This window comes from Ceratotherium simum, chromosome 1 (genome assembly GCF_057802395.1).
Source record: "Ceratotherium simum simum isolate JZ-2026a chromosome 1, ASM5780239v1, whole genome shotgun sequence".
Classification (NCBI taxonomy): domain Eukaryota; kingdom Metazoa; phylum Chordata; class Mammalia; order Perissodactyla; family Rhinocerotidae; genus Ceratotherium; species Ceratotherium simum.
Genome location: NC_141900.1, coordinates 89,665,743 through 89,686,523, shown reverse-complemented (window position 1 = coordinate 89,686,523; position 20,781 = coordinate 89,665,743). Strand labels below are relative to the sequence as shown.

General features: G+C 40.4%; 1 protein-coding gene across 1 annotated transcript in view; it reads right to left on the bottom strand.

Annotated features, from left to right (window-relative positions):
• EXOC4 (exocyst complex component 4) overlaps positions 1 to 20,781 on the bottom strand; it is a 740,211-nt gene that overhangs the window by 2,062 nt on the left and 717,368 nt on the right. The gene's annotated exons all lie outside the window — the stretch shown is intronic.

Here is a 20,781-nt window from a genome sequence, read left to right as displayed (position 1 = left end):
GTGCTAATAGTAATGTAGTCATAGTAGTATATAATGATGAGCAAGACACAGCCCCTTTCCTCAAACAGCTCCGAGACAAGTGGGAAAGGTAATGAAAACCAGAGAGATAATGACTGCATTTCTGTTGACAAAGTTAATTTCCATGTACTGTGTCACTTCACCCTCACATACCAAGGGGGCTATGACTCCTTTTTCTCAGATAAGGAAGCTGAAGCCTAGAGAAGTTAGACGACTTGCCCAATGTCACAAGGATAGTGAGTGGCTGTGCCAGGATATGAACCCAGGTTTCTGACTCTCAGTCCAATACTTTTTCTTCATAGACACAGACAAGTAGAACATTCTAAGTGCCACGAGTGAGGTATAAACGCTAGGAATTTTAGCAGAGGAAGGAGAAATCACACCATGCTGAGGGGAGGGGGAAGGATCGAGGAAGACTTCATATGGGTAGGATATGTCAGGCAGTGCTTCCAGGAAGGATGCTCTAGATTAGACGAAAAGAGAACAGCATGAGCAAAGGCAGGGAAGAGTAATTTGATTAGCCTGGGGAGTGCCGTGGAACAGTGAAGCATTGGGGGAAAAGGCAGTTGAAGCCAGAGGTAGAGAGTCTGACATCAGGCTAGTTAAGTCAGTGAGAACCTTAGGCCTAGTCCATGAAGAACTTGAGGCCTAGTCAAGTAAATAAAGGACCTCTCCCACCCGCCTCAAGGTTCTGTTGAGAGCAGAGGCACCATTCCAAGTTGTGCTTTTGGAAGACTAATGTGACAGCGCTGTGTAGAATGGTCTGGGAGGGGACCAGTTATAATTCTAGCAAAAAAGAAGTGACTTGAGAGCCATCTGGCTACAAGGCCATTGGCCCAGGTGGTGGAGAGTAGAGTAGTGCCTGTAAGAGAAACATGCATTAGAGTGAATCTTCAATGCAGAGAAAAGATGAAGGTGGGAGTCGGGAAGGGAGAAGGCTGCCACGTGCCATCCTTAAAACCCACATTATGCTATTACTATCCCTCGCTGAGTCCACTGGACTCAGGCCATAACTTGCACGGCTACTACAGATTACCCAGAAGGTAAAGGTCAGTGCAGGCTCTGCGCCAGCACTGCCATCACAGCTGGTTAGCCAAAGGACGGAGGGGCCTTCTCAGGCACAGGTTACTTCCTGCTCTCTTCCTGACAGGAAACGTAGCTTTGCCAGGATTGAGGGGACAGAACAAGGCAGCGGGCCAAAGGCAACTCTGGGGGGAAGAGATCTGGCAGATCTATCAGGATCACTCGCTCAGAAATCTTGTACTATTGGACTCAGGGCCTTGGATTTGTTTCTTCTTTATCAGGAGCCTCTTGAAAATGAGCATATCCTATGGGAGAACTAAGCCCTCTTTGCAGTAAGGAATACATTCTGGGAGCTTCATAATTTCAAGACTATTTTATAAATTGCTGCTACAATGGGAATGTGGTCTGTAAGAGCGTTGGTGTCTTTTCACATGGGCTAGTTCCTTTTCCTGCTCTGCTAAAACTCCTTTTCTAATTAAAACACTCTTTTTATACATAGGAGAAATAATAGTCTTTTGTGAATATTTCCTAAATAGTGGTAGGAATGGAAAGTGCTCATCTTAGATTGGCAAGTTTATGAGTGACTCCTGGCAACAAATTGTTCAACATCCTTCCTTAGAGGGTCCTCTTGGGGCTAATTTTCTATAGTGGCTTCAAATGGGTGTTCACTTTAACCTCATGGAACCACATATGAGGAATCACTGGTCAAGGGTAACCCTGAATATAGACAGAGGTACTTCTGATAGAAGAGACGAATGAACTCTAACCTCCAGAGGTCTTGGAGCCTAATATCAGCCACAGTCAAGAACATTTTTTTGAAGCTTCACATTTAGCATAAAACCCATGTGAGCTACTCCTACTCTACAATATATCTGTTGTAACTAAAAGATATATTTTTTTTTGGTGAAGAAGATTAGCCCTGAGCTAACATCTGCTGCCAATCCTCCTCTTTTTGCTGAGGAAGATTGGCCCTGGGCTAACATCTGTGCCCATCTTCCTCTACTTTATATGAGGGACGCCGCTTCAGCATGGCTTGTTAAGTGGTGTGTAGGTCCATGCCTGGGATCCGAACCCGCAAACCCCGGGCTGCCGAGGCTGAGCACGTGAAATTAACCACTATGCCACCGGGCTGGCCCTAAAAGATACTATTTTTAAGAAAAACTTGATGCTATAGGAAGATGCTTTCAATTTATCCTATGGTTTTGAATGTCCCCTGGCACCCCGTGGCTTCCTCCCTGATAATAGCCCCTGTTTTGAGAAATGAGGCCCTACATCATCTAATTCTGTTTGCCTTAGATGCACAGGTAATGGAGAGAGCTGTTCATTTAGGGAATTACCTAAGGATACATTTTAAAAATTGCTTAAGAAGAACACATGTTCGAATATAGATTTAGCAAACAGAATGAGAGAGAATTTGGGGCTCACAATTCTTTCAAAGCTAGAACTGACTTGATAGCTGCAGTTCTAGACTGGTGGTTCTCCAACTGTAGAGTGCCTGGGGAGCTTATGAAAAGTGCAGATTTCTGAGGCCCCATCCCCAGCTATAGCAATTCCCAAAGGTTCTGAATCAGCCAGGACTCTGAGCCAGAGTCTGTTTAGTGTGGGAATAGTTACAGAACTGTTCCCATCTCTTTGAGCCAAAGGCCTAAAAGCATTAGGGAAGGAGACAGAAGCAATAAGTGGGTTATGATGCTTTTCACTGAGATTAAACCAAAAGAATTGGGTTTCCTTGTATTATGATGTTGACATTTTCATCATTTATCTTAAGAAGTAACATTGAACCCATCAGACCAGACAAAATTGGATTTCTTTTGAAAAATCTGATGAATTGTTTCCAGGGATACCGGCTGATTTTCTACAGAGAATGTTGTTCCATGCTGGGAGCAAACAACAAAACAAAGATGCCTGGATTTCTAGTCCTGGATCCTCCAGTGTGATATGTGATAAAGGGCATACCACTTAAGTCCTTAATGTTTCAATATCCTCTGTGCAATGATGACCTTTATAAATCCCAGAATGACACTCTGAAGTGGACTGAGAGACTAAAAGAGTACTCAAGAGCCTTGGATGAACAGTGCCCCAGAATTGCAAAGCTGAGTTATTAAACAAAATTGACAGGTAACTGATGGTGTATTTTCTATAGTTAGGGAAAAAAATTCCCCATAACCATGATGATATATTAGATCATAAAGAAACATAAATATTTAAAGACAGAATGAAATTCATTCATCTTTCAGAATAGTTACCCAGTAGCAAAGACTATACTAAATCAGCATACCAACAGTTATACTTGGAGGTGGGGAAAGGGTGCTCCAAGGTGCCCTAAGGAGAAAATAAGAAAATGCCTCAAACTATACTATTAGAATGAGCTTCCATGGTAAACACTGACACACTGAAATGAAATCATGTAACCCAACCGGGATAAATAATTTATCAGCACTTATTGAGGCCCCAGGAAAATGAAAGCTTGATCTTTATCGTCAAGCAATAAAATAGCAGCCATCGCTTCCAAGGCACCATGTTTTAAACTAGGTAGCACTTTACTTAGCTGCCTGGATGGGATCGGTGAGCACACATTTGATTTAGACATTTTCTGGCTCATGACTTGTAAAACAAGTCTCTTCATAGCCCATAATATTCAGAGGCCAATTGCTAGATGTGGACCAAATATTCTATTCTGGAAACCAGGGTTCCACGTCACCTTGAAAGGTAGAACATTCTGGGAGGGGTGGTTGTTCTCCCATGGTTTCTCTCTCCCTTTGCTGTGCGTGTTTGGGCAGCAGTTCTCAACGTGTAATGAGCAGAGAGGGAGGCGGGCGCAGTGATGGAAAAGCGGTGGCGTGACGTCACATGGACTGGCCTCGTGCACACAGTCTACAACATGACAACGTTTACACTGTGTTCCGGGGCAGATTATTTTCACATATCTTCCTCATGTTTCCTTTATCAACAGACTATTCTTCCCCGTGTTTTTTTTGTCTTCCTTTATTTTAGTGGTATTGTACTGCAACTCTTTCTTCCCCATTGATTCTGTCTGTAAACATTTATACCAGCAAGGATATGAAGGGCATTTTGGTAAGTTGGGCAGATTTTCTTTTTAAAGTTTAAAAATAAAGTTTGTCTTTCTCTGACTGAAAAATTAATACGTGTGTCATATAGGATGTATGGACTATACAGAAAGATTAAGCAGAAAAAAGATTACCCATATAATTCCATTATAAAGACATACCACATTTGGGCATTTACTTCTAGATTTTCTTCTCCCTACGTAGTGTTCTACCAATTTCTTTCTTATAGCTGAAATATTTAGGTTGAAACACAATTGGACACTTTTGTTGTTTCCAGTTATAAAAACTTTCTTTCCTGAGGATAGATTTCCAAAAGCAGAATTAGTCAGAAGATAAGTATATTTAGGACTTTGGCAATACTGCCAAATTGCTTTCTAAAAAAGTTGTATCAATTTATCTTCCTACCAACAACATATGACAGCACCTATCTCCTCATATTCTTTTAATGTACATGAGGTTGAACATTTTTCACCGACTTTTTGGTTTTTAATGTATGTAGGTATGCACATATGTATAAGCAAATTGTTGACGTCTTTTTATCTTTTGAGTATTACTGCCTTTCTTACTTTTCTCTAAGAGCTCTTCATAAATTTTCATAGACAAGAAGCAAGAAGCATTCTAGTCTCTCATCCCTGCTTCTACCTCCCACTTTGGCATACTCAGCATAAAAGTTATCACTGCTTTTCTGAAAGCAATTGGAAACACTTTCGGTTCTCTTCTTTGTAAATTGATGGAAGAAAGCCCCACTAAAACCAGCTATTCCCAACCCATGGCAATTCTCATTCCCGTACCTGCAGGTGTTCCGTGAAGTTGGGATGTGGGGGTGAAAGGAAGACATTGACTGAGGGACTGTCCACAGTCCCTGGGGAAAGCTTGGCCATCTGCCTCCCTTTATGGGGTGGGGTTTGGAGTGCTAGATCCCTGAATGGAAACTGTATTCTCTATGGATATACAGCTATATCTTATGCTGGGTTTTAGAATCTGTCTTTATTATAGTAATATTAATAATAATATCTAACTTTTAGGTGCATTAACATATTCAACCCTTTGAAGTAGGTCCTGCAATTATCCACATTTTACAGATGAGCAAACTGAGCTACAGAGAGTATGAGAGATTTGTCTTAAGGCCTCAAAATGAAGGACTCTGAACCCTGGACTCATTCCAAAGCCATCATAATACAGAAATATTTGAAACTGTAAAAAGCAAGAGTACTAATTGCAAAGAATACCTGTATAGCTAATTCATTTTTAGTCATGATTTAGAAAATACAAATTAAATAAACTTCTCATACTAACTCAAGTCTCTGTCTTCCATTGTAATGGAACAAACCAGTATTGTGGCAATTCAAAATTCATTTATACACTTTGCAGTTATATTTGAATAACACTGGATTTGATCTAGGAATTCAATGCTCTAAACCAAATAATGAAGTCATATTGCAAATTCAGCATTCAGGAGTTACAGGAAAGATTTTTGGTTTTTTCTTTCAGTCATCTTTCTTTATTTCTCCCTTTTTGCCCCTCCAAGCTGGTAACGGACAAGGTGACCATCCTTTCCACAAGTTGGCTGTCCTTCTGATTCATTACTTCCTTGAGGAAGAAGGATAAGTAAGTAATTTCATTGTGAAGATTTTCTCATCTAGTCCTTCCTGAGATAAAGATAGTATTAATGTCAACAAGAGAATTAGGATCTGAAGCTGACTTCTTAAATTTAAGTTGCAAACAAAGAAAAATCTACCTGAATATAACTTAGTATTGACTGCAGCTCCCAAAATTGCTTTAATTCAATAGTTGCAGCATTTTGAGCACTTTAATAAAAACCGGTAGTAGATGGGTCGCTAAATTGTCAGGTAAAACATTAAACTCCTGTTTTTTCTGCTCAGTCAATAGTCTATACAATAATAAGCAGAGAAATGGAAAGAGAGAAAAGAACTGAATAATCCATAAACTAGACAATCATCCCATAAATAATTGAGAGGTAGTTATAGCAGAAAGACTTAGACAAGTAAAAATACTCAGGAGATCAGCTAAGCTCAGATTCTAGTCAAGTCTTTCATTCCGCCCTAACTAGCTGTACGACGTTGGGCAAATGCTGTCAGCTCTTTGGACCTCTGCTTCCCATGTGAAAAACAAAGAGGTTATAGCAGATGCTATTTAAGCACTGGCATTTTTGGATTTTAAAACCTTTACAGCATCCTCTTCTTGGTCCTTTAAAACCATGGGCTTCCATCAGAATTAGCTGATGCTGATTTTCCCCTAGCCATGACTGCAAGGTGCAGTAGCCATTGATTTGAAAACATTCTGAAAAAGTGTAAACTTAGCTCAGATGTACTTTCCAGACCAATAATAAAATGGATGGTAATCCTGTGTGTCAGAAGAATAAATTAGTTTATTAAAAAATATAATATAATTGATTTCATTTGTCTTCCCCTTCAGAGAGCTTAGAGTTTATTACAGACATGATTGAAAATTCTAATTTGAAATAGTTGAAGTTATTTCTATTTCAGAAATAAGAAAAACCTAAAGTAGAGAAAAGCTAAATAATTTTCAGAGAGTTAGTGGTAGAATTAGATTTATATTCTATATTGGGATGGTTTTTAACACTCCTGAAAACAGATTGTGCTGGTTTTTCTTCTGGCCAGGACACTCTAGAAGAGAAGTAAAGTACAGCAGTCTCCCTAATTCATGGTTTCACTTTTCGCAGTTTCAGTTACCTGCGGTCAACCATGGTCCAAAAATGTTACATGGAAAATTCCAGAAATAAACAATTCATAAGTTTTAAATTGTGTGCCGTTCTGAGTAGCATGATGAAATCTCATGCTGTCCCTCTCTGTGAATCATCCCTTTGCTCAGCATCTCCATGCTGTATACACTATGCTACCCTCCGTTAGTCACTTAGTAGCTGTCTGGGTTATCAGATCAAGTGTTGAGGTATTGCAGTGCTTGTGTTCAAGTAATCCTTATTTTACTTAATAATGGCCCCAAAGCACCATTAATCTCTTACTGTGCCTAATTTATAATTAAACTTTATCATAGGTGTGTATGTATAGGAAAAAACATAGTATATACAGGGTGCAGTACTATCTCAGGTTTCAGGCATCCACTGGGGGTCTAGAAACGTATCCCCTGCAGATAAGGGGAGACTATTGTACGGGTTTTAGAAAAGACAGTGCAGAAATTCCCTCAGCTGGTGGCAGCAGAAAATCATTCAAGAGGTAAAGAGAGCTTGGGAGTCTGCTGCTGTAAAGCTTGCCTGGGCTTCTTTGATCGGTCATCTACCCACATTTTCTTTATATAAAGTGACACACACACACCACGGCCCTTCATCAATGGCACTACACTTAAATGGCAGTTACCTATTGGCCTAGTTCTGATAACCATCATGCTTCAGCAGTACTGAGGGTGTCTCTCCTGGGGAGACGATAAAAGTTAGTCAGCTGTGTTCATCCCTCTCTGGAACGTATCCTGATATTTTTGATAGCAGCAGCCAGAGCCTCGCTTTATTTCTCTTCAGAAAATACAACCACTCAAAACAAAGGAATTCCTCCGAGACCCATCACTTTTGAGATGATGACCCTCTCCCAAGCTCAGATACAGTCGCTGAAAAGGGAAGAAAATTCCTTTTTGTTCCCTTAGCTAGAAACTTTGCTCCCCACCTTTGGAACACATTCTAAATTTATAAATATCTATGGTTTAAATTTCCTCCTCAACACCTTAAGGATTCTTATGTCACTCTCTGCTACATCAGATAATTTTTTAAATTAAGTTTTCTACAACAGGGCTGGAGGAAGGTCTGCATTTTAAATTCAGTACAATTAAAACTGTGTCTCTTTGGTCTGGCACTGCCTTTGGTCAAACCCCATTTGTATGAATAATTATTCAGTCCATTAAGAAGTCTGCTCAACTCCTTCTCCCATTTTGAAGGGTTTAATAAATATTGATCAGGCACATTTCTGTTTGCACTTGCCAAAGCAATTCTGATGGATTCATCTTCTGATGTTATCAAATAATGAAATATGAAAGAGTGAATAGAGTTACCCTCTTGTTCTGTGATTTTTTATTTAGGTCCTTCATTTTACTTTCATAATTGTGTTTGTCTCATACTCCTGTAAATGCTCTTTTGATTATCAAAAGGTAAGTCCAGGTTAAGGAGAGCTATGCTGTGCTGAATATCACTTTAGAGAGCCTTTTCAATTTAAAAAAATAATTGATCGAATATCACTTTAGATAGTCTTTTCAATTAAAAAAATAATCTATCTAATATCATAGGTTGATAAAAGGTCATAGTATTATGCACTTTGATGGCCTGAAAGCTACATACTGTTTACTGATTGGCTTAAGGCCCATACATTGGATGTTATCTGTATTTCTCAGATTAGCAATCTGGAAAACAATTGCTGAGATATGCTGAATAAGAATAATTCAGAGGCCCTATGGCTTTTTCAGTTTTAAGTAATGAAATGGAATTATCAATTTTTCCATAAATAATGCAAAGGATTTCTTCAAAGGAACACCTAGCGTTATTATTACTAATGCTTAGGAAGCTCTAATAACATTTTAAATGCTAATATAGAAAGGTATAGTCCTTGGCTTCAAAAAGCCTTTTTTATCTACACTTTTTTTAAAAAATCCAATCCAGACCCAGATCAAAGGTATCTAAGTCATTAGGCAAATGTTTTAATTTAAAGTAAAATAAATCCTGGGCTTGCTAGCCAGCCTGCCTGCTAATTCTGCTTCTCTCTTCTGGTATATGGGAAAGGAGAAAAGAGTTGAAGGACCTTAGACAAGGTACAGAAACCCAGGTTTCTGCACCAAGTGACTACCAGAGTTAGTGATGGGATGCAGAAGTGAAGGAGTAACAGGCGTTGGATTTCTGTATTTATAATATAGAGATCCTTCTCTACCTGTAAGTGTTTGGGGAGGAAGGTCAGTGGGGATAGGCGTGGATTGCATGGCTTTTATGGGAGAACATGCCCATTAGAGTATTATGCCAAGGTAACGGATTGATTCTGGTAGGTGCCAGTTAGTTCTACTCTTTAGCCATTGACTCTGCCCCTAGCAGGCTACCTCCCAAGTGTGTTAAGACAATGACTGTGTGAGGTTGAATGGATGGCTCATCACAAGCCATTATCACTGCTGAGGGCTTTGTTATTCAGCTATCGGTTGGCTGAGTTACTCAAACCCTGACTTCTGACCTTTTGGTCCCAGTGAGGGACCCCAATACACTTCTTGATATTGTTATAAGAAATTTCTCTACTTTGCTAAGACCAAAGACTGTATCTTTTAGGACTGAAGGGCTGGAAAGGAAAATGGTTTTGGCAGAGGAACCAAAAAATCAGTGGATTATTTGAAAAGTATGAGCATATGCAAATCAGTAGGTCCCAATGGCGAACACTTGAGAGTGCATTTACTAAACTCTCAGGTTATTCATGAAACACAGAAAACCTAAATAAACCAAAGCTACAAAATGGGCCACCTGAGAGTTAAGGACATGTGACTCAGAACGGATGTCAATTAGAAAAATAATAGATTAAATCAGAAGGAGCTAATGGAAATATGTACAATATCCAGCAGGGTTTAATTAAAGACCCAAATACTCTGACAAAAGTGATGGATAGCTTTGGATAGCAATGTGAATTTGGTGGATGAAAAGGCCACTGTGGCTGATATATATTTGGACGTCAGTGAACCATTTTATACAGTGCATCGAAAAAAATATAACTAGCAAAATAGATTCATTCTAAATGGCTACCCCTGATAGGACACAGGCTGAAAAGCAAACAAAGGGTAGTGATAAAGGCAAATCAACAAATTCAGAAGAGAAAGCATCTAGTGAATGCTAAGGACACGGGCTTATCACTGATCTCACTTAATACCTTAATTCATGTGCAAGAACATACAGAGTGGTGAAAAGGGCAAATGTTACTAAATGGGAAAGGGCCGTGAACAGCAACAGAGAAAGAGAAATGTAAAGGGCTCCAGAGAATTTAGAGTTATAGGCAGCAAATAACATAATGACATTCATCTTGGAAAAACCTAAGTGAATTTGTCTGGAAGAAATTCTAACCTCCTCTATTCAACTGTTGGGAGAAACATTAGAACAGCACTGGTAAAAATAGTCCATGAGGAGGTATGGGGTGAGGGGGGGAGGGAGGCAGCGGTTAACAGCACGGAACCAGAGCATTTTCTTACTTCCTGGAAAAAAAAGTACCAGTTACAGGGCAAGGAGGTGGTGATAATCCCTGTCTTTGTTGTACTTCAGAGTTCTGTATTGCTTTATACCATAAACCAATTGAAAGAAAACCAGAAAAGAGCATCAAATGGGATTAAAGGGACAGAAGGTTGGAGGAAAATAGAAGATTAAAGAGATTCAGTCCAATTTTTGCTCAAATGTCAGTTTATCAATAAGTAAGGTTTCCCTGACCACCTTATCTAAAATGATAGCTGCCTCATCCTCAGCACCTTCTGTCCTTTTACTGAGCTGTACTTTTCTTGGTAGCACTTATCTCCATCTAAAAAACACATATTTCCAAAATATATATTTTAAAAATGTACGTATACATAAAGTTAGAGACACAGCACAGTATAGTGGTTAAGATCATGGACTCAGGGGCCAGGGCCCAGGGTTCAAGTCTCAGTTCTGCCTCTTACTATTTGTATGATTTGGACAATTTATTAATCTCTCTGTGCCTTAGTTTCTTCATTTGAGAAAGGAAACAGTAATACGGAAAGGAAAAAGTAAAAGGAAATAGGATCAAATGATGAAAAACAGTGGCTGGAACAGAGTAAGTGTTGTATAAGTGTTTATTACATAAATACATATCTCCTCCCTCTCCTAGAATACAGGCTCTGTGAGAGCAGGGCTGGATTCTGTATCATTCCTTGTTACCCTTGGCCTGAGAACTAGGCATCTACTGGGTGTTGAATAAATGAAAAGGAATGAATGAATGAGAGACCCAACAGTCAGTAAATCTCATTAAGTGACAGAGCACAATGCAAAAAACAGTCTATGATTCTTTGACACGGGGAGGGGAGGAACTATGAATAAAATAGTTGCTCCCTGTAAAAGGCAAAGGGTTATTCTGATGTAACTCTGAGAAGGAGATGTGGAGCACCCTGTGTTTGGGGTAACTGGTTGCAAATGCACAGAAGGAAGAGATCCATTTTTGGCTAATGATCTACAATCCTCCCCAACTTTTCTTTTATTCTCTGGCAGAATTAGACATGAATCCCATATCTTTTACTTAACATGTATAATCTTGGAAATTTCTTGGCGTATCTGAACTTTAGTTTCCTCATGTACACAACGGCATAAATAATACAACATCACAGGTTAGGTTTGAGGATTAAATCAAATGACATGGCAGGATACCTGCATGTAAAAATAGTAAAAGTAATGGCTAAATTTTATTGTACTCTGTCCCGGCCACATATATATTATCTCTTTGGATCTTCACTTCACTACAATTGTATAAGGTATCATATCTTACACATTGAAATGATTTTTTGTTAATCCTTCCCTCTCCACTCAAAAGAGCGGTTTCTTTTCTCTTCTTTCTTTTTCTAAGATTAACCCTGTGCCTTTGATCCAATCCCTCCCAATGCCTTTAGGACCCTGCTGGGGTTTGTTGTATTTTGTCTTGAACTCTTGCATCTAGTATCTACCCCTTTCACTGGTTCTTTCATGTCTGCCTTCAAACATCTTCATGTTTCTCATATTTTGAAAAAAAAACAAAACCTAACAACAAACCCCAAGCCCTTCATGTGATCCTGCCTCCACTCATCACTGTTTTTTTCCTTCCTTTCATTGTTAAATTGCTCAAAAAAAATCATCTGTATTTACTGTCTGTCCTTCTAAAGCCTTAATTTTGTCTGAAACTATATTCAAAAAGGTCACCAATGACATCCTAGTGGACAACATAATGGCCTTTGCTTAGTCCTCCTCCCCTTGATAGTTTGTCCTCCTGTACTCAACTTTCTTTGAGCCACATTATTTAGATTCTTCTCCCAACTTCCTCAGCTCCTTCGATTTCTTCACTGGCTCTGATTCTGTCTGCCCTCCGCAGGCATTCTTCCCAGTCAGGCATGGCCCTTTGTTCTCTCTCTGCTTCCAAAAGTCTTATCTGTACATAAGATGTACAGATCTTTCTCTCAAGATCTGGTCTCTTAATAGATCAAAGCTTCATTTTCACTAATTTGCAGACATTTCTACCAGATGCGCTTACCACGTGGCCTCTCTAACTTCCAAATTTTGTTTAATAGAATTATAGTTTGCAAAAACCTCAAAATGTCCATGTCACTTTTTGAAGTCTTCGCTCTTCATTTCTGTTGCCTGCCGATCACCAGGTCTATTGATGTAACATTTTTATATTCATTTCTTCTTTCCAATCTCATTATCACAGATCTTAATCAGTTCTCATTGGGTTATTACAATCATTTCCTACTGAGGTCTCTCACAATCACTAATTTCTCCCAGATTAATCTTTCCAGCTCTAACTAGATCAGGTCACTGTTCTGCGTTAAAACAATAACAACAACTTGTGTATTCACTAGTGCTGAAGGGATCAAGTCCAAACTCCTAACACTGACATCCACGGCCTTTAAAAGATTTGGCCCTTATTCCACCTTTTCTCCTACTTTTCCCCTGCATCAACCTTCTATTTAAGCCAAACTGAGCTACTCAGCATCCCTTGAACATACTTAGTACTTTTTGGCTCTGGGTTTGTGTATCTAACCAACCTCCAACCCTGCTGAAATTTCCTATCCTTTATGAAGCTATCTCGAGCCATTTCTTCCTTCTCAGTTACTTATTGTAAGGGTCGCCCATTTACCATGCATCATTCAGAGTAGTATCTGTTTCTTTAAAAAAAAAAAATTATTAAGATTCCTTTGAGGGCCGGCCCGTGGCTTAGTGGTTAAGTGTGCGCGCTCTGCTGCCGGCGGCCTGGGTTCGGATCCCGGGCGTGCACCGATGCACCGCTTCTCCAGCCATGCTGAGGCTGCGTCTCACATACAGCAACTAGAAGGATGTGCAACTATGACATACAACTATCTACTGGGGCTTTGGGGGAAAAATAAATAAATAAAATTATTAAAAAAAAAAAAGATTCCTTTGAACTGGTGATATAATAAAAAAAGTTATTAGGGTCTATACTTATTACCTGTGTGAACTTGGGAAAGTTACTTAACCTCTCTGGGCCTCAGTTTCCACTGAGTATCCATAAAATGAGGATACTGATAGTACCTATCTCATAGGGGTTCTTAGGAGGATTAAATGAGTTAATATCTGTAAAGTGCTTAGAATAGTCCCTGGCACATAATACATAAGTGTTTGTTAAATAAGCAAAATAAAAGGTACAAAAAAGCATACAGTGAAAAGTCTCTCTCCTACTCCTGTCTCTTAGCCACCTACCGTGTTTCTTTCCTGGAGACACGCACTGTTACTAGTTTCCAGGGTATATGTGTACCCTGGAATATATATTTATGTACATATATGTACATACATATATGTATATGTGTGTACACACACACACACACATATATTTAAAGAGAACTGGTGTTTACATGTTCTTCTGTATCTTGCTTTTTCCACTTAACAATATATCTTGGAGATGGTTCCATTTTAGTACATATCGACCTGCCTCATTCTTCTTAATGGCTGCAGAGGACTCAATTGTATGGATGTACCATAATATATATTTATTATCTTCTCCCAGAATGCAGCTTTCTTGATGACACAGACTATGTCTTATGACTCTCTGTAGCATCCTCAGTGCTTATATAGTACTTTCAAAATTCTTTGTTTGTTTATTTGCTCAACAAATATTTAAGCATCGATTACACACCAGGCAGTATATAGTAGGTACTGTGGATACAGAAAGAGTAAAACATAGTCCTTGCTCTCTGGAAATGCACAGTCTGGTGTGAGGGTAGCCAGGTAATTACAGTAACGTGACAGCAGCTGTAATAAAGGTATAAATGAGATTCTCTAAGATCACCAACAGGAAGGCTGTATACTTCTTAGAGCAGTCACGGATGGCTTCTTGGAGGAAACATTAACAATGAGGCAAACACAAGGGAAAGAAAGTACTCTACAAGCAAAGGAAGTGGAATGTGCGAAGTGGGTGGGAAAGTAGGAAGGATATGGTATTTGGGGTGAACCACATATGGTTTACTCCTCACTGGAGTGCAAGGGGTGTGTGGATGGGGAAGGAGGGACAAGAGGTTAGTAAGGTAAGCTGGGGCCAGATCATAATGGACCTTGTGTGTCATGCCGAAGACTTTGGGCTTGCCTGGGTAGGTGGAAGAAGGGGATGGAGGGGCCGGGGCCGGCCCCGTGGCTTAGTGGTTAAGTGCATGCCCTCCGCTACTGGTGGCCCGGGGTTCGGATCCCGGGCGCACACCAACGCACCGCTTGGCCGGCCATGTTGAGGTGGCGTCCCACATACAGCAACTAGAAGGATATGTAACTATGACATACAACTATCTACTGGGGCTTTGGGGAGAAAAAGGGAAAAAAAGGAGAAAGATTGGCAATAGATGTTAGCTCAGGGCCGGTCTTCCTCAGCAAAAAGAGGAGGATTTGCATGGATATTAGCACAGGGTTGATCTTCCTCACAAAAAAAAAAAAAAAAAAAAGAAGGGGATGGAGGGTGAGACTGACAGAGTTGTTAAACTTTTATTTTGCCTAGATTATTAAGACAAAACAATTATCATCTATTATTACCAGTATTTTTAAAAAGAAGGTATTTTAATACTCCTCAAGTAGAAAGGAAATAATCTCAGAACAAAAGTTACATTTTTTTTTAATGGGAAACTCACTACAATGTCATAATTTTCCTAAGGATGAGGACAGTCTAGCTTCAGTTTACATCCTGGCATTTAGGAACCAATGCTGTACTTGATGAGGAGGAATCTAAAGACAGAGGATTCTAGAAAGAAGTCAGACATGATGACAACTGTGTTTTAGAAAGACCTCTCCAGCTGCAGGGTGAAGGATGGACAGTCTGAGAAGCAAGAGGGCCTTCAGATTGTCGGACTACCCAGCTACTCCTTGGTCTGTTCAACTTCGTCTCCTCTATCAGACTGTATCGATCTTCTAGGTTTCCTCAACTCCACAGCTCGAAGCTTGTAGCTGAACAAAATCAACCTCAAAGAGAGAGAAGGGTGCCAACATCCCAGTAGAAAAACACATCCAGGCTCTCACCTCCAGCACCTTTTGTTCAGGTCAACAGCAGCATGGAACCTTTACAGCACACACAGCTGGACTGAGATGAGGCAGAGAGGAAAGGGAAGGCTGGCAGTAAGAACAGAAGAAAGCAGGAGGGACACCTCTTACCAAAGGGTACCTCCTATCCCTACTCCTCCACTGGTCTGGTTGAAATGCGAGGGAGAAGACCTGAGATGCACCTAGTTTTATACATACATAACTATAAATTAGGAGTACAACCACTATCTCCTTTAATCTGTTGACAACCACACACAATAGGCTTGATAACCTTAGTTTGGTGGATAAATAGAGGGTCTGAAAATAAGGTCACGAGTCTTCATGGGACTGACACTGGATTCAAACCCTGGTCGGGAGGAGTCTCTACTGCAGGTATGGGGCGCTTCAGGGAGCACTGGTAACTCGGAGCATCATATCACATAGCAAGAACTTACACCAGATTCTTCGTTTAGAATCGGGATTTGTGGGCCGGCCGCGTGGCTTAGTGGTTAAGTGCGCGTGTTCCGCTGCTGGCGGCCCGGGTTCGGATCCCGGGCGCGCAACGACGCATTGCTTCTCTGGCCATGCTGGGGCCGCGTCCCACATACAGCGGCTGGAAGGAGGTGCAGCTGTGACATGCAACTATCTACTGGGGCTTTGGGGGAAAAAATAAATAAAATTATAAAAAAAAAAAAGAATCGGGATTTGAGTCTGGGGAGGGTGTCTGGAGGGAAATGAGATATAATAAGATAAAATGAGCCATAGGAAAATACATTCTGAGAGTTCAGCAGAGAAAATCAAGCATTGAGGGACAGAATAGCAGATTTTTAAACTGGCCCTTTCCATAGTAAAAGACTAAGACTGAACCTCCTCAACTATGCCATTCTCCTAAGTCTCTATATTAAGAAAAGGGCCTTTGATGGGGAAAAAATATATATCATTTGCATTCTTTTTTTAGGAAGAAAGAAGTATCAGATTTGAAAAACCTCCCAGAAAGGGCAACTTTATGAGAGGAAGGGCTTTGAGAACTTAATGCCTCTATTTAAATGCTAATGCTAACCTATAGCTCTGGGCCACACAAAAACTAAAGTTTTTCAAAGACCATAAAGTGAATTTAAAATGAAAACTTAATTTCTTGAATAAAAGATTTCTCATTTCTGCAGAGAAGCTAACACACAGAATTTCATGAGAGGAACACCCTTCTGATCAGGGTAAAAACCAGCCGCCAACACAGCAGGTGAGTTTAATGGCAGGGACATGGGTGGCTTCTGTCGCAAATGAGAGCTTCCCTTAAAAAGACTTGCCTTTGGAGCTCAACGTTTGCTACAAATTATACCTGATGGTGGGCGATGCTTTTTTCCTTCCCCTTTAGTCGCCTGTGCTGAGGGAGCGCTGGTGTTTGGAAGAAAAGCTTGAGATTAAGGCAAGGAGGAGGCGCAAGGCCTGGGGTCACTTGGCCCAGAATAGCGAGGAGGACACAGAGTACGCAGGCGGCGAGGGGCTCCTGGGTTTATTTCCCATGGGAACCAACAGTAATGAATGCAGTGATGGAGGCCTGGAGTGCTGGGGAACCGTCTGTTCTGAAATCAGAATTCGGCGGAGGCTGGGAGACCACATGCTATATGTGGGTGTGCACAGAAATGAACTCAGAAAAATAAAATTAAACAAAATCAGAAAATACCTGTAGTGGGAGTGATGACTAGGAATGGGGCACAAACAGGCTTATGGGGTGATTCTAATAGTCCATATTTTCAGCTGGGTGATGGTTATATGGGTGTAAATTCACTTTGTAAAAAATAATCAAGCTGCATAGTTAAGATTTTTACAGTTTCCTGTATGTATGTTATACTTCAATAAAAGTGAATACTTCAATATTACCTTCCTCCTCCCCACCCCACCAAAAAAAAAAAAGAAAAGAGAGCAGGCAATAGGCCAGGTGTTGGGATGGGTACTTGGATATATATTTTTAACTCAGTCTTATATCCTAACATTAAGACAAATGCTAGTTTTATGAACCTTGAAAACATTATGCTAACTAAAAGAAGCTAGTCACAAAAGACCACATGTCGTATGATTCCATTTATATGGTATATCCAGAATAGGCAAATCCACCGAGGCAGAAAGTAGATTTGTGGTTGCCAGGGGTAAGGGTGGGGGAACGGGGAGTGACTGCTAATGAATACAGAGTTTCTTTTTGGGGTGATGAAAATGTTCTAAAATTAGCTAGAGATTAGCTAGTGGCTGCACAACTCTATGAGCACACAAAAAACCCCAAAGAATTGCACACTCTAAAAGTGTTAATGTTCATGGTACGTAAATTATTAGCTCAATGAAGCTATTATAAAAAATGCTAATTTTATGAACTAGAAACCTGATTTCTTTTCTTAACTGTACAGAAGATGTACATCCACAGGCAATACTGTTGTAAAGATTGATCCATTAATCAAGACATTTGCTGCCATGCAATGTTCTCCTGTAATATTTGCAGAAAGATTCTGTAAGCTGACAGATAGGAAACATTTTCAGCAGCTCACATTTTCACTAAATGCCCTGAAATGTACCAAAGCCATTTCTCAGGGCTCTATACTTTTGTAGGTTCTGTCACCCCCCCAGCATCTTTGCACTAAATGCCTTTGAACTCGCTCCAACCCTACATACTATTCTCAAGAAAAATTTATGGTAACTAATAATGAATAACCCCTACTAGGACAACAGGTTAGAATTGGGAACAATTCTATGTGTGTGATTACAGAGTGATAGAAATATAATTGAGCCAGATTCACTAATGATTATATTAATGTTTTTATTAAGGGGAACGATTAGTATTTATTTAACACTTACTATAAGTCAGGTGTTTTACAGGTGTACCTGATTTCATCCTCACGATTGAGGCTTGCAAAGGCTAAATAGCTAAGGTCCCCGGGCTGGTTAACAACAACCAGATTGAATTCCGCCTATATAATACACTACCCCATTCTACCTCCCTCAGATCATTCCAGAACAACTCTGAGTTGGGCTGTGAGAAAACAGTTTACACTCAGAATCAAACTTGGGGAGAAAAATACGTTTACTCATAATCAAGAGAGCCACTGAAATCATATTTGTGACAGCCCTATGTAAACTGTAAAGTGCTATGCAAATACACATATATGGCAAGAATATATTAATATTATTTTAGCCTGGGTATCGGATCAGGGAAAAATTAGAAGCTGAGGTGCAGATGATTGCTCATAGGGTGACTGCTGTGCTCACTTATGCTAAGTGAAAGCGAAAAATGAGACTTCTTGCAATTACCTACTCTTTTACATGGCTGACCTTCGGATCTTTATTCATGGTAACGAGTGACTCTTCAAGGTTGAGTTGAGGCTGTACTAGAGAGGAAGGTAGGGCGGGATGGCCTGTGATCTCAGCAGGTACAGATTTAAAGAAAAAATATGTTGATACTTAATAGGGAAAGTCAAAAGTTATTCAAAAGGCAGCAGAAATAGCCTGGAAATCTGAACCAGGTTTCTCACAAATACTGCAAAAGGAGGTAGTAAGAAAGAGCAAAAGGGCTTATTCCATCTCCTTCATACTTGCTACCGTCAGAATTAGTGTCTCATAACTTCCAGTGCTTTCAAGAATCTAATGAACTTCCACAGAGCTTCACATACGGTCTAATGGGGCTTGGTCAGCAAGCAGGATGTAGCCTATTGATTACTCTCCTGCGGCCCCAGGGAACTCTACTCTCATGACCTGGGCATGGGGCAGAGGGGATTACTTGAGGTTATCCACCAGTCAGAAATAGAGTCATGATTAAGCCCACTCTGCCTGGACCCCGAAGTTGCTGATCTAGTCACTAGACCATGCTCCATCATTGATCAGGCCAGTCCTACTAACCAAGGTTATCCTAAATACTCTGTTTCAAACCAGCACTACTGTGTTGGAGCTGTAGACACTACGCAGGGGAGTGTGGAAAAAAAATGAGGAAACAAGTAAGCCTTCAGTCTGTCCTTTCTACAGTGAGGCTGTTCTGGCCAGTTTCCTGCCTCCTCGCTCCACACTTCCTTCTCAACACTTCGTCTAAATTCACAGGCATAGGAGAGAACTCACGTGCTGCCTGAAAAGCTCACCTGAGCGTAGCACGCCTCATTATATCTATTATAGTTCAAAACCAAAGAATGTCCAAGTCTAAGGTCGTGCTGGGAGATGTTACATGTTACTTATGAGCCAGGAAGAAACTGGCATGCCTGGAGGTCCCTGAATGTCCCAAACCGGGGGGTGTCCCTCCCACTCCAGGCTTATGCTTCTGTTGAGAATCTGCTTTACTGGCAAACATTTCTAATGTTTTCAAAGAGAAACATTTCAAGTGTGGTGGTGAAACAAACACTGGTTTGTGACCCAAATGTTTCTGCAAATGTTTTCTCAGGCTGGGGGGTGCAAATGTTTACAAACCATTTGGGCAGGAAAAATGCAGTGATGTGTTTCAGAAATAGTTGCTTGGGGGAAAAAATTCCCAGTGCTACCAAGTGCAGCCAGGACATCATTAAGAAAATGCCTATGTGTTCTTTTATATTCCACATGACAGTGTAGACATGATGTGACATCTCAGATGCATCTACTCCAGTCCTTGCCCTGCCACTAGCTAACTAGTGATCATGATCCTACCACTAATCCCATTGTACCTCAGTTTCTGTATCTGGAAAAATAAATGGATTAGACTAGAATAGATGACATCTAAAAACCATCCCAACCCATGAGGGAGACTGAAGTGGGGGGAGGGGCAGCATTAATATTATTTCCATTTTCCAGGAAAAGAAATTTAGGCTTGGAGAGATTAGGCCCCAAGTCACACAGCTAATCAGCAGCAGAGCTTAAATCTGCATCTCCTAAGCCCCAAGCCTATAACTCTTCTAGCACACCACACAGGCTTCCGACAATTTTTCTGGCTCCCTGGCTTCCCGGGTGCCTTGGCACTAAACAACAGTGTCCCCAGTCAGAGATGGCCCATATTTGTTATCTGTCCTTTCACTTTCATTTTTTTTCCTCTATGCATTGTGTCACTCAATCTGCACTGAAAAAAAAAGGGCTTTTGACAGGAGCATTGAGCTCCCTGGGCATGTGGTAGACTCAGCTTTATTTCAGTGCATATTCAAGTGAAAGTAACAGTGGCTTCATTGTAATAAAGAGCTTTATTGTGCTTTGTAATGAAGATACAAAGCACTTAGTTGAAATCACAGTCTTTTAAACGAATCTGCTTTATATTCCATAGCAGAGACGCAGATACAGGGAATTCAAAGTGGTTTCTACAAAATGATTTACTCAAAGTAGCCAGACCTCCAAGTGGGAACCTCAGTTTTGCCCAGGTACTTACCTCTTGGGTCAGGGTTTCTTATCTTTTCTCTTTCCCTGCCATGTTTAGGCGGGCATTCTCTGATCTTTCTCAATGTTTATTCTACTTGTGAGGACTGACAGACTTCCCAATAA